This window comes from Cryptomeria japonica, unplaced genomic scaffold (genome assembly GCF_030272615.1).
Source record: "Cryptomeria japonica unplaced genomic scaffold, Sugi_1.0 HiC_scaffold_167, whole genome shotgun sequence".
Taxonomy (NCBI): domain Eukaryota; kingdom Viridiplantae; phylum Streptophyta; class Pinopsida; order Cupressales; family Cupressaceae; genus Cryptomeria; species Cryptomeria japonica.
In genome coordinates this window covers 265001-280000 of record NW_026728989.1, presented here as the reverse complement: position 1 = coordinate 280000, position 15000 = coordinate 265001, and the positions used below count along the sequence as shown (strand labels likewise).

The 15000-nt window shown below is 59.7% G+C and overlaps 1 non-coding gene across 1 annotated transcript; it reads left to right on the top strand.

Moving 5' to 3' along the window:
* The first annotated feature begins 11829 nt into the window (after nucleotides 1-11829).
* LOC131867273 (5S ribosomal RNA) lies at nucleotides 11830-11948 on the top strand. The gene has a single exon (XR_009365832.1). It is a non-coding gene; the product is annotated as a 5S ribosomal RNA (ribosomal RNA).
* The last annotated feature ends 3052 nt before the right edge of the window (nucleotides 11949-15000 follow it).

Genomic DNA, 15000 nt, shown 5'->3' with positions numbered 1-15000 from the left:
CCTGGACGAAAGAGGCTACGAGGTCACCTCGAAGCGGTCTAAGAATCGGGCGCACTTGGGGCGACTACCAGTGCCAACCCCTTATCCCGCGGTGCGTCCGACACACAGAAATTTCCAAGGCGGCCAAGGAGCCTCCCCGCATAGCAATCGGGGTGTGAGGTTACGGATGCAGCATTGATAGCAATCGAGGTGTGAGGCGAAGGATGCAGAAGTGAGAGCCGAGGGATGTAGCAGAGATAGCAATCGGGGTGTGTGATGCAGAAGAGATAGCAATCGAGGTGTGCGGTGGGAAGGGCCCAGCAGCCAGAATGCATGAAGCGACGGATGAAGCAGTGATGACAACCGGGCTGTGAGGAGAGGAGGGATGCAGCCAAGAAAGCAATCAGGGCTCGAGGCAAGGGATGCATCAAGGATAGCAATCATGTTGTGAGGCGAGATTCCAAAGGCTAAACGTGAGAGGCTGCAGGGTCGACTCAGAGAGGTCTATGCATGTGAGAGGCTGAAAGCAAGGTCGACTCGGAGCGGTCTATGCATCGGGCGCGCTTGGGGCGACTACCAGTGCCAACCCCTTATCCCGCGACGCGTCCGACAAAGAGAACGTTCCAAGGCGGCAGAGGAGGTTACCAGCCGAAGGATGCAGTAGCAATAACAGGTATAGTTCCGCGGCGGCCGAGAAGACTCACCGCATAGGAATCGGGATGCGAGGCGAGGGATGCGGCGGGAAGGCCCCGACGGCTAAACGGAAGAGGCTGCAGGGCCGCCTCGGAATGGTCCAAGCATCGGATGCGATTGGGACGACTACCAGTGCCAACCCCTTATCCCGCGATGCGTCCGATACACAGATAGTTCCAAGGCGGCCGAGGAGCCTCACCGCATATCAATCGGGGTGCGAGGCGAGGGATGGGGCGGGAAGGCCCCAACGGCTAGACGGAAGAGGCTTCAGGGCCACCTCGGAATGGTCCAAGCATCGGACGCGCTTGGGGCGACTGCCAGTGCCAACCCCTTATCCCGCGATGCGTCCGATACACAGATGGTTCCAAGGCGGCCGAGGAGCCTCACCGCATAGCAATCGGGGGTGCGAGGCGAGGGATGGGGCGGGAAGGCCCCAACGGCTAGACGGAAGAGGCTTCAGGGCCGCCTAGGAATGGTCCAAGCATCGGACACGCTTGGGGCGACTACCAGTGACAGCCCCCTATCCCGCGATGCGTCCGATACGAAGATGGTTCCAAGGCGGCCGAGGAGCCTCACCGCATAGCAATCGGGGTGCGAGGTGGGGGATGCGGCGAGATGGCCCCAACGGCTAGACGGAAGAGGCCACAGGGCCGCGTCGGAATAGTCCAAGCATCGGACGCGCTTGGGGCGACTACCAGTGACAACCCCTTATCCCGCGATGCGTCCGATACGAAGATAGTTCCAAGGCGGCCGAGGAGCCTCACCGCATAGCAATCGGGGTGCGAGGTGGGGGATGCGGCGAGATGGCCCCAACGGCTAGACGGAAGAGGCTGCAGGGCCGCCTCGGAATAGTCCAAGCATCGGACGCGCTTGGGGCCACTACCAGTGACAACCCCTTATCCCGCAATGCGTCCGATACGAAGATAGTTCCAAGGCGGCCGAAGAGCCTCACCGCATAGCAATCGGGGTGCGAGGTGGGGGATGCGGCGAGATGGCCCCAACGGCTAGACGGAAGAGGCCACAGGGCCGCCTCGGAATAGTCCAAGCATCGGACGCGCTTGGGGCGACTACCAGTGACAACCCCTTATCCCGCGATGCGTCCGATACGAAGATAGTTCCCAGGCGGCCGAGGAGCCTCACCGCATAGCAATCGGGGTGCGAGGCGAGGGATGCGGCGAGATGGCCCCAAAGGCTAGACGGAAGAGGCTGCAGGGCTGCCTCGGAATAGTCCAAGCATCGGACGCGCTTGGGGCGACTACCACTGCCAACCCCTTATCCCGCGATGCGTCCGATACACAGATAGTTCCGAGGCGGCCGAGGAGGTGGGGGATGCAGCGAGATGGCCCCAACGGCTAGACGGAAGAGGCTGCAGGGCCGCCTCGGAATAGTCCAAGCATCGGACGCGCTTGGGGCGACTACCAGTGACAACCCCTTATCCCGCGATGCGTCCGATACACAAATAGTTCCGAGGCGGCCAAGGAGCCTCACCGCATAGCAATCGTGGTGCGAGGTGGGGGATGCGGCGAGATGGCCCCAACGGCTAGACGGAAGAGGCTGCAGGGCCGCCTCGGAATGGTCCAAGCATCGGATGCGCTTGGGGCGACTACCACTGCCAACCCCTTATCCCGCGATGCGTCCGATACACAGATAGTTCCAAGGCGGCCGAGGAGCCTCACAGCATAGCAATCAGGGTGCGAGGCGAGGGATGCGGCGAGAAAGCCCCAACGGCTAGAGGGAAGAGGCTTCAGGTCCGCCTCGGAATGGTCCAAGCATCGGACGCGCTTGGGGCGACTACCAGTGACAACCCCTTATCCCGCGACGCGTCCGATACACAGATAGTTCCAAGGCGGCCGAGGAGCCTCACCGCATAGCAATCGGGGTGCGAGGCGAGGGATGCGGCGAGAAGGACCCAACGGCTACACGGAAGAGGCTTCGGGGCCGCCTCGGAATGGTCCAAGCATCGGACGCGCTTGGGGCGACTACCAGTGACAACCCCTTATCCCGCGACGCGTCCGATACACAGATAGTTCCAAGGCGGCCGAGGAGCCTCACCGCATAGCAATCGGGGTGCGAGGCGAGGGATGCGGCGAGAAGGACCCAACGGCTACACGGAAGAGGCTTCGGGGCCGCCTCGGAATGGTCCAAGCATCGGACGCGCTTGGGGCGACTACCAGTGACAACCCCTTATCCCGCGACGCGTCCGATACACAGATAGTTCCAAGGCGGCCGAGGAGCCTCACCGCATAGCAATCGGGGTGCGAGGCGAGGGATGCGGCGAGAAGGACCCAACGGCTAGACGGAAGAGGCTTCGGGTCCGCCTCGGAATGGTCCAAGCATCGGACGCGCTTGGGGCGACTACCAGTGACAACCCCTTATCCCGCGACGCGTCCGATACACAGATAGTTCCAAGGCGGCCGAGGAGCCTCACCGCATAGCAATCGGGGTGCGAGGCGAGGGATGCGGCGAGAAGGACCCAACGGCTAGACGGAAGAGGCTTCGGGTCCGCCTCGGAATGGTCCAAGCATCGGACGCGCTTGGGGCGACTACCAGTGACAACCCCTTATCCCGCGACGCGTCCGATACACAGATAGTTCCAAGGCGGCCGAGGAGCCTCACCGCATAGCAATCGGGGTGCGAGGCGAGGGATGCGGCGAGAAGGACCCAACGGCTAGACGGAAGAGGCTTCGGGTCCGCCTCGGAATGGTCCAAGCATCGGACGCGCTTGGGGCGACTACCAGTGACAACCCCTTATCCCGCGACGCGTCCGATACACAGATAGTTCCGAGGCGGCCGAGGAGCCTCACCGCATAGCAATCGGGGTGCGAGGCGAAGGATGCGGCGAGAAGGACCCAACGGCTAGACGGAAGAGGCTTCGGGTCCGCCTCGGAATGGTCTAAGCATCGGACGCGCTTGGGGCGACTACCAGTGACAACCCCTTATCCCGCGACGCGTCCGATACACAGATAGTTCCAAGGCGGCCGAGGAGCCTCACCGCATAGCAATCGGGGTGCGAGGCGAGGGATGCGGCGAGAAGGACCCAACGGCTAGACGGAAGAGGCTTCAGGGCCGCCTCGGAATGGTCCAAGCATCGAACGCGCTTGGGGCGACTACCAGTGACAACCCCTTATCCCGCGACGCGTCCGATACACAGATAGTTCCGAGGCGGCCGAGGAGCCTCACCGCATAGCAATCGGGGTGCGAGGCGAGGGATGCGGCGAGAAGGACCCAACGGCTAGACGGAAGAGGCTTCAGGGCCGCCTCGGAATGGTCCAAGCATCGGACGCGCTTGGGGCGACTACCAGTGACAACCCCTTATCCCGCGACGCGTCCGATACACAGATAGTTCCGAGGCGGCCGAGGAGCCTCACCGCATAGCAATCGGGGTGCGAGGCGAGGGATGCGGCGAGAAGGACCCAACGGCTAGACGGAAGAGGCTTCAGGGCCGCCTCGGAATGGTCCAAGCATCGGACGCGCTTGGGGCGACTACCAATGACAACCCCTTATCCCGCGACGCGTCCGATACACAGATAGTTCCGAGGCGGCCGAGGAGCCTCACCGCATAGCAATCGGGGTGCGAGGCGAGGGATGCGGCGAGAAGGACCCAACGGCTAGACGGAAGAGGCTTCAGGGCCGCCTCGGAATGGTCCAAGCATCGGACACGCTTGGGGCGACTACCAGTGACAACCCCTTATCCCGCGACGCGTCCGATACACAGATAGTTCCGAGGCGGCCGAGGAGCCTCACCGCATAGCAATCGGGGTGCGAGGCGAGGGATGCGGCGAGAAGGACCCAACGGCTAGACGGAAGAGGCTTCAGGGCCGCCTCGGAATGGTCCAAGCATCGGACGCGCTTGGGGCGACTACCGTTGCCAACCCCTTATCCCGCGATGCGTCTGATACACAGATAGTTCCGAGGCGGCCGAGGAGCCTCACCGCATAGCAATCGGGTTGCGAGGCAGATTATTGGGAAGGGAACCCCCTGGGATGCGGCTCAAGCAGTGCCCAAAGGGACTGGAATGCGGAATCACATCGAGAGACCCAAATGCTATACGAGGGCTCAAATCGAATTATCGATTTGGCCACGACATGGACGCATCGGAACGACTACCTTTGCCGAACCACTCGCAATTGCATCCATACCGAAACCAATAGACATTTCCGTTAGAGCCCTCGCATAGCATTCGGGAATCTCGCATGCCCCTCTAAATCGACCAATGCTGGCGCTCAATGAAAATCCGAGCGCTACCACCGTTCGAGCGCCAGCATTGGTCGAGTTAGAGGGGCACGGGGGAGAATGCTCCAGTCAACACCTCCCCTATATAAGTTATTTGTCCGATTCTCGCACAACCGTAGTCTGCCTCGTCGAATCAAACAACGGTCCCAGATTCCGACTTCCGTTCCGTAGAGACCCAAAAGCTAGATGGAGGCTCGCAAGAAAGAGAGTCGGCGCATAGCAATTGGGTTTCTCGAACGTTTAGGGACCGAGCTCACTTGCGGATAGGGCAAAATCCGCCAAGCAACCCAAAAGCTAGACGGGGGCTCGAATCGAATCGCCTAGGCGGCCACAACAACGACGTGTTGGATCGACTACCAGTGCCAAACCATTCAGCAAGACTAGTCTGTGTCGAGGCCGGATAGAGATTCTCAGAGAGCGCCCGCATAGCATTTAGGAGACCTGCCGCGTCCCTCACACTCGACAAATGGTGGTGCACGTTTATAAATCCGAGCGATCCCAACCCTTTCAAGCACCAACATCGGTCGAGATAGAGGGGCACGGAGGGGGCTGCGTGAGACAACACAGTCCCCTATATAAGTTATTTGTCCGATTCTCACACATCCGAAGAATGGTCATCAAATCGGACAACAGCCCAAACTTCCGACTTCCGTCCCAGAAAGCCCAAGAGCTATCTAAAACGTTCATGGCCGGAACTCGATCGCGGCTATACCAGTCCGCCAAGCAACCCAAAAGCTAGACTGGAGCTCTAGTCGAATCACCTCTGTGGCCATTGCAAGGACGTGTTGGAGCGACTACCATTGCCGAACCATTCCGCAGGTCGAGTCCATACCAAGGCCGCATAGAGATTCACGATGAGCTCCTGCATAGCAATCAGGAGACTTGCCGTGTCCATCACAATCGATAAATCCTGGTGCAAGATTTTTGCATCCGAGCGCTCCAACCAGTCGAGCACCAGCATCAATCGACATAAACGGGCACGGGGGGAGGATGCTCGAGAACACTACCTCCCCTATATAAGTTATTTGTCCGATTCTCAAGCAGCCGAAGTCTGGTCATCGAATCGGGTCAAAGACCACAACTTCCGACTTTACCCACAATGCAAGTCATCGAATCGAACAGCGGCCCCCGAGTCGGACTCCATGCGTATGTCAGGTCATCGGACCCAAATTCCGCCTTCCTGCGCATGGCGGGCCATCAATATCAACTCGGTCATCGGACCCAAACTCCGCCTTTTTGCGTATGGCACGCCTTCAAATCGGTCATCGGACCCAAATTCCGCCTTCCTGTGCATGGCGGGCCATCAACATCAACTCGGTCATCGGACCCAAATTCCGCCTTTCTGCGCATGGCACGCCATCAACTCGGTCATCGGACCCAAATTCCGCCTTCCTGCGCATGGCAGGTCATCGGACACAAATTCAGACCTCGCCAATATGCCTACGTATTGAATCGGTCATCGGACCCAACTTCCGACTTCATCCATACTGTAGGGTCTTTGAGGTTGGCGCGGTGCGCTCAACCCAGGGAGTCGACCCATCGAAGCATACACCTCCCCTATATAAGCTATTTGTCCGATTCCCACACCTGTGTAGTTTGCACCTCTGACCAGGACATCGACCCCAACTTCCGAACTCGACTGCAACGACGGCACCAGCGCCTTGGTGCGCACCTTGCGACGCACAGTCCCAACATTCGCCTTCCTGCACATGGCAGGTCATCGGACCCAAATTCCGACCTCGCGAGTATGCCTACATATCGAATCGGTCATCGGACCCAACTTCCGACTTCATCCATACCGTAGGGTCTTTGAGGTTGGCGCGGTGCGCTCAACCCGGGGAGTCGACCCAACGAAGCATACACCTCCCCTATATAAGCTATTTGTCCGATTCCCACACCTGTGTAGTTTGCACCTCCGATCAAGACATCGACCCCAACTTCCGAACTCGCCTCCAACGACCGAACCAGCGCCTTGGTGCGCACCTTGCAACGCACAGTGCCAACATTCGCCTTCCTGCACGTGGCAGGTCATCGGACCCAAATTCCGACCTCGCGAGTATGCCTACATATCGAATCGGTCATCGGACCCAACTTCCGACTTCATCCATACCGTAGGGTCTTTGAGGTTGGCGCGGTGCGCTCAACCCGGGGAGTCGACCCAACGAAGCATACACCTCCCCTATATAAGCTATTTGTCCGATTCCCACACCTGTGTAGCTTGCACCTCCGATCAGGACATCGACCCCAACTTCCGAACTCGACTAAAAAGACCGCACCAGCGCCTTGGTGTGCACCTTGCAACGCACAGTGTCAACATTCGCCTTCCTGCACATGGCAGGTCATCGGACCCAAATTCCGACCTCATGAGCATACCTACTAATCGAATTGGTCATCGGACCCAACTTCCGACTTCATCCATACCGTAGGGTCTTTGAGGTTGGCGCGGTGCGCTCAACCTGGGGAGTCGACCCATCGAAGCATACACCTCCCCTATATAAGCTATTTGTCCGATTCCGACACCTGTGTAGTTTGCACCTCCGCTCAGGACATCGACCCCAACTTCCGAACTCGCCTGCAACGACCGAACCAGCGCCTTGGTGCGCACCAAAAGTGCGCACTTTTGGAGGGCACTTTTGTGCGCTCCAAAGGTGCGCACTTTTGGAGGGCACTTTTCTGCGCTCCAAAGGTGCGCACTTTTGGAGGGCACTTTTTGGAGGGCACTTTTCTGCGCTCCAAAGGTGCGCACTTTTGGAGGGCACTTTTTGGAGGGCACTTTTCTGCGCTCCAAAGGTGCGCACTTTTGGAGGGCACTTTTTGGAGGGCACTTTTCTGCGCTCCAAAGGTGCGCACTTTTGGAGGGCACTTTTTGGAGGGCACTTTTCTGCGCTCCAAAGGTGCGCACTTTTGGAGGGCACTTTTTGGAGGGCACTTTTCTGCGCTCCAAAGGTGCGCACTTTTGGAGGGCACTTTTCTGCGCTCCAAAGGTGCGCACTTTTGGAGGGCACTTTTTGGAGGGCACTTTTCTGCGCTCCAAAGGTGCGCACTTTTGGAGGGCACTTTTTGGAGGGCACTTTTCTGCGCTCCAAAGGTGCGCACTTTTGGAGGGCACTTTTTGGAGGGCACTTTTCTGCGCTCCAAAGGTGCGCACTTTTGGAGGGCACTTTTGTGCACTCCAAAGGTGCGCACTTTTGGAGGGCACTTTTCCTGTGCTCCAAAGGTGCACACCTAGGTGAGCACCTTCGACCACACCTTGTAGCACACCAAACTCTGACTTTCGACTTCATCCGCAATGCAGGGTCTTTGAGGTTGGCGCAATGCGCACAACCAGGGGAGTCGACCCATCAAACCCAACACCTCCCCTATATAAGCTATTTGTCTGATTCTCATACATGCGTAGCCTGCAGGAGCAATTAGGACATCGACCCCAACTTTCGGCTTCTAAACGAAAACAAGGTCTTTGAGGTTGGTGTAATGCGAACAACTAGGGGAGTCAACCCATCAAACCCAACACCTCCCCTATATAAGCTATTTGTCTGATTCTCATACATGTGTAGTCTACAGGAGCAATTAGGACATCGACCCCAACTTTTGACTTCTTAACGAAAACAAGGTCTTTGAGGTTGACGTAATGCGCACAACCAGGGGAGTCGACCCATCAAACCCAACACCTCCCCTATATAAGCTATTTGTCCGATTCTCATACATGTGTAGCCTGCAGGAGCCATTAGGACATTGACCCCAACTTTTGACTTCTTAACGAAAACAAGGTCTTTGAGGTTGGCGTAATGCGCACAACCAAGGGAGTTGACCCATCAAACCCAACACCTCCCCTATATAAGCTATTTGTCTGATTCTCATACATGTGTAGCCTGCAACAACGATTAGGACATCCACCCCAACTTCTGAATTCGTCTGCGTTGACCGCACCAAAGGTGCACGCCTTGGTGCTCACCAAAATCCGACTTCCGACTTCTTCTGCTATGCGGGGTCTTTGAGGTTGGCGCAGTGCGCACAACCAGGGGAGTCAACCCACCGAATGCAACACCTCCCCTATATAAGCTATTTGTCTGATTCTCATACATGCGTAGACTGCAGCAATGATTAGGACATCCACCCCAACTTTTGACTTCTTAAACAAGACAGGGTCTTTGAAGTTGGTGCAGTGCACACAACCAGGGGAGTCGACCCATCAAACGCAACACCTCCCCTATATAAAGCTATTTGTCCGATTCTCATACGTGTAGTCTGCAGCAGCGATTAGGACATCGACCCCAACTTCCGAATTCGTTTGCATTGACCGCACCAAAGGTGCACGCCTTGGTGTGCACCCTGGAGTGCACTTTGGTGCTCACCTCGGTGCACACTTTGGTGTGCACCTCGGTGTGCACCAAAGGTGCGCACCTTGGAGCGCACCAAAGGTGTACACTTTGGAGCGCACCACATAGGGTCTTTGAGAGGTTGGCGCAGTGCGCACACCAAGGTGGGTGTTGAGGTGCGTGCCGAGGTGGGTGGGTGCTAGGGTGCGCTCCATGGTGGGTGCCAGGGTGGGTGCGTGCTAGGGTGGATTCCAAAGAGGGTCATAGGGTGGGTGCCAAGGTGGGTTGGTGATATAGTGGGTTCAAAGGTGGGTACTAGGGTGGGTTCCAAGGTGGGTCACAAGTTGGGTGCCAGGATGCGTGGGTGTTAGGTTGGGTGCCAAGGTGGGCTCCTGCGTGGGTGGGTGCTAGGGTGGGTTTCAAGGTGGACGCGAGGGCGGGTGCCAAGGTGGGTAACAAGTTGGGTGTTAGGATGGGTGAGTGCTAGAGTGGGTGCCAAGGTGGGTGGGTGCTAAGGTGGATGCCAAGGTGGTTCACAGGGTGGGTGGGTTCTAGGGTGAGTTCCAAGGTGGGTCACAGGTTCAGTGCTAGGGTGGGTGTCAAGGCGGGTGTCGAGGTGCCTGGGTGCTAGGGTGTGGATGCCAATGTGGGTCATAGGGTGGGTACTAGGGTGGGCTGCAATGTGGGTGCCAAGGTGGGTAACATGCTCGGTGGGTTCTAAATTGGGTGCCAGGGTGGGTGTGCACCCACCTTGCCCGAGGTGGGTGCCAAGGTGCCAGTGTGGGTGGGTGCTAAGGTGGATGCCAAGGTGGGTGAGAAGGTGGGTGATAGGTTGAGTGGTAGGATGGGTGGGTGCCAAGATGGGTCACAGGGTGGGTGCAAGGGTGGGTAGGTGCTAGGGTTGGTGTCAGGGTGGGTGGGTGCTAGGTTGGGTTCCAAGGTGGGTGCGAGGGTGAGTGTCAAGGTGGGTCACAGGTTAGGTGCTAGGATGGGTGAGTGCTAGGGTGCAAAGGTGCCAGGGTGGGTGCTAGGATGGGTCGATGCTAGGGTGAGTGGCAAGGTGGGTCCACAAGTGTCAAGGTGGGTGCCGAGGTGGGTGCCAAGTCGGCGACTGCTATGGTGGATGCCAAGGTGGGTCACGGGGTGGGTGCCAAGTTGCTAGGTTGGGTTCCAAGGTGGGTGCCAACGTGGGTGCTAGGGTGCGTGGGTTAAAGGGTGTGTCACAACGTGGGTGCCAGGATGGGTGCGCACCCACACTGGCCAAGACGGGTGCGGGTGCAAGGTTGGGTTCCAAGCCCGGTCACAGGCTGGGTGCTAGGATGGGTGGGTGCCAAGGTGGGCACCAGGGTGGGTGCACCCACCTTGGCCAAGGTGGGTCACGGGGTGGGTCCTAGGGTGGGTAACGGGGTGGGTACTAAGGTGCGTGCCAAGGTGGGTCATAGGGTGGGTGCCAAGGTGGGCACCAGGGTGGGTGTGCACCAACCCTAGCCAGGGTAGGTCACGGGGTGGTTGTCGGGGTGGGCGTCAAGGAGCCAAGGTGGGTGGCAAGTAGCCAAGTTGCGTGCCAAGGTGGGTGTCGGGGTGGGTGCCAAGGATCCAAGGTGGGTGCCAAGGAACCAAGGTGGGTGTCTGGGTGGGTGCCGAGGTGGGAGCCAGGGTGGGTCCCAAGGTGAGTGCAAAGGTGGGTGCCAGGGTCAAGGTGAGTGCCAATGTGGGTTCCAAGGTGCCAGGGTCAGGGTGAGTGCCAATGTGGGTTCAAAGGTGCTAAGTTGGGTGCGAGGTTGGGTGCGAGGGTGGGTGGGTGCCAAGGTGTGCTAGGTGGAAGCCCGGGTGGGTCGGCATCCCATGGGTGTCGAGTTGGGTGCCTGATGGGTGCTTCTTGTCAAGTTTTAGTCGTCGGGACTCATTTCGAGCCTTAGAGGTCGTTTCTTGTCCGGTTGCCCTGTCTTCGACCTGGGAACCCAATTTTGGTCCTCGGGTCCCATTTTTTTTTGTCTCGCATCCCACTTTTGGCCTGTGGCCTTTTCGGGGTCGATTCTCGTTTTGGGCATCAGAGCATGTTTCTTCTCCTAAAACCCAATATTTGTTTATTAAGTCTCGGAACACATTTTTGTTCTCGTGGACCCATCATGGGTCTTGGAACGCATTTGTGGTCCTTGGGTCCCATTTTGCATCCCGAAACTTGTGTTTTGGTGCTTGATCCCTATTTTGGGTGCCCACCTTGCACCAAGTGCGCACCCGGGGCAAACCGAGCGCCTTGGTGCACCGGGGCAAGATCGAGCGTGCACCCGAGGCGCCCCGAACATGCACCAAGGTGCACTCGGCCCACATGTGAGCGCAGGTCGTTGCGCCCGAGGTGGTGTGTGGGCACCGCGTTGCAGACGGGACACTGCACGCACACGACGCCCCCTCCAGGTGCACGCACGTAGGCCGGGCCGGGTGCACACCCGACGCCCTAGCAAGGTGCGCGCACCCGGGCAGGGCTCACACTTGGCGAACGGGGCGCACTTCGCGAGGGAGGGTGTGCACCTCGACGGGGGTGGGTGGCCGGGGTGGATTCGCACGTGGGTCGCGGTTTGCTAAGTACACACTGCGACAAGCTCATAACGGGTGCGATCATACCAGCGTTAGTGCACCGGATCCCATCAGAACTCCGCAGTTAAGCGCGCTTGGGCCGGAGTAGTACTGGGATGGGTGACCTCCCGGGAAGTCCCGGTGTTGCACCCTTTTTTAGTTTTTCGCCGGGCGTCGCAATGCTATTTGAATAAACCTTTTGCCCGTTTGCGTTCTCGTCGGGGCCGGGCCGGGCCGGGGTGCGCTGCCCGCACTACCGCGCGCGCGGGGGCGACACCGAGCGCGCACCCGAGGCGCCCCGAGCACACAGGCCACGGTGCAACCCGGGCGTTGTGCGCGCACCCCGGTGCGCCCGAGGTGCTGCGCGCGCACCCAGGTGAAATCGGTGTGCACCTCGGCCAGTGCGCGCTCGGTCGAGTCGCGCACGTTGGCCAAGGTGCACGGTGATGTTTCTTACTCTAAGGTTCCGCACCAGACGCCCGGGACAGGTGAGCGAAGCTGGGCGGGGCCGGGTGCGCGGCCGGGGCAGGTGCACGCAGCTGGAGAGAGCTTTGGAGCACACTTCGGAGCGCACCAATGATGCGCTCCATTCAAAAGTTTCCTGAAAAGGCAAAAAAAGTTGAGATTATAGAATTTCCCACTTGAGAGATTGTAAAAAAAAAAAATTTAAAATGAAGGAAACGCGGGTGCCAAGGTGTGCGCAGCCCAGCCAAGGTGTGCGCACCAAGGCGCCCACCCTGGCGAAGGTGCACGCAAGGTGCGCACCCGAGGCAAACCGGACAATTAACCCAACTTTCGACTTCGCGCGCACCTTGGAGCGCACTTCGGAGCGCTCCTTGGTGCGCACCAATCTTGGGCACCTCGGAGTGCACCATGGCGCCCACCAAGGTGCGCACCCGGGGCAAACCGAGCTCCGACTTCGTGCGCACCTTGGAGCGCACGAAAGGTGCGCACCATGGCGCCCACCAAGGTGCGCAGCCCAGCCAAGGCGTGCGCATCAAGGTGCGCACCCTGGCGAAGGTGCGCACCCGGGGCAAACCGAGCTCCGACTTCGTGCGCACCTTGGAGCGCACAAAAGGTGCGCAACCCAGCCAAGGTGTGCGCACCCCGGTCAAACCGAGCTCCGAATCGTGCGCACCAGAGGTGCACGCCATCGTGCGCACCTTGGAGCACACTTCGGAGCCCTCCTTGGTGCGCGCCGATGTTGCGCACCTCGGAGCGCACCCGGGGAAAACAATGCAATTAACCCGACTTTCGACTTCGTGGGCACCTCGGAGCGCTCTCGGGTTCGCACCTCGGAGCACACCGAGGTGCGCACCTTTGATGCGCTGCCTTCACCAATTTCCAGAAAAGGCAAGAAAACATTGAGAAGGTGTGCGCACCGAGGTGCCCACCCTGGCGAAGGTGCACGCGAGGTGCGCACCCGGGGCAAACCGGGCTCCGACTTCGTGCACGCCGCACCTTGGAGCACACTTCGGAGCGCTCCTTGGTGCGCACCAGGGCGCGCAACCCAGCCGAGGTGCCCACCCCGGCGAAGGTGCACGCGAGGTGCGCACCCGGGGCAAACCGGGCTCCGACTTCGTGCACGCCATGGTGCCCACCGCGGCGAAGGTGCACGCGAGGTGCGCACCCGGGGCAAACCGGGCTCCGACTTCGTGCACGCCGCACCTTGGAGCACACTTCGGAGCGCTCCTTGGTGCGCACCATGGTGCCCACCAGGGCGCGCAACCCCGCCGAAGGTGCACGCGAGGTGCGCACCCGGGGCAAACCGGGCTCCGACTTCGTGCACGCCGCACCTTGGAGCACACTTCGGAGCGCTCCTTGGTGCGCACCATGGTGCCCACCAGGGCGCGCAACCCCGCCGAAGGTGCACGCGAGGTGCGCACCCGGGGCAAACCGGGCTCCGACTTCGTGCACGCCATGGTGCGCACCGCGGCGAAGGTGCGCACCCGGGGCAAACCGGGCTCCGACTTCGTGCACGCCGCACCTTGGAGCACACTTCGGAGCGCTCCTTGGTGCGCACCAGGGCGCGCAACCCAGCCGAGGTGCCCACCCCGGCGAAGGTGCACGCGAGGTGCGTACCCGGGGCAAACCGGGCTCCGACTTCGTGCACGCCGCACCTTGGAGCACACTTCGGAGCGCTCCTTGGTGCGCACCATGGTGCCCACCAGGCCGCGCAACCCAGCCAAGGTGTGCGCACCAAGGTGCACGCGAGGTGCGCACCCGGGGCAAACCGGGGTCCGACTTCGTGCACGCCGCACCTTGGAGCACACATCGGGGCGCTCCCGGGTTCGCACCGGCGTTGCGCACCGTGGTGGGCACCTCGGAGCACACCAAGGTGGGCAGCGAGGTGCGCACCTTTGATGCGATGCCTTCACTAATTTCCATAAAAGGCAAAAAAAAAACGAGATTTTAAAATTTCCGTTTTGAAAGATAGTGAGAAAAAGGGAATGCTGGTGCCATCTTGAGCCCGCCCTGGTGCGCAGCCCAGCCAAGGTGTGCGCACCAAGGTGCCCACCCTGGCGAAGGTGCGCGCCCGGGCAATTAACCCAACTTCCAACTTCGCGCGCGCCAGGGTGGGAGCGCACCCAACAACCGGGCCTGGGAAGAGCCAATGCGAGAAACCCCACCAAACGCTCTGACAAAAAAAGAGGGGGCGCTCCAGTAACCCCGCTTCGGAGCGCACCCTGGGCAAACCCAGCCAAGGTGCCCACCCCGGCCAAGGTGCAGGCGAGGTGCGCACCCGGGGCAAACCGGGCTCCGACAACGTGCACGCCGCACCTTGGAGCACACTTCGTAGCGCTCCCGGGTGCGCACCTCAGAGCACACCAAGGTGGGCAGCGAGGTGCGCACCTTTGATGCGCTGCCTTCACTAATTTCCAGAAAAGGCAAAAAAAAAAGGAGATTTTAAAATTTCCGTTTTGAAAGATAGTGAAAAAAACGGAACGCGCGTGCCATCTTGAGCCCGCCCTGGTGCGCAGCCCAGGTAAGGTGCCCACCCTGGCAAAGGTGCGCACCCGGGCAATTAACCCTACTTCCGACTTCGTGCGCGCCAGGGTGGCAACCGGGCCTCGGAAGAGCCAATGCGAGAAACCCCACCAAACGCTCCGACAAAAAAAGAGGCGGCGCTCCAATAACCCCGCTTCGGAGCGCAGCCGGGGCAAACCCAGCCAAGGTGCCCACCCCGACGAAGGTGCACGCGAGG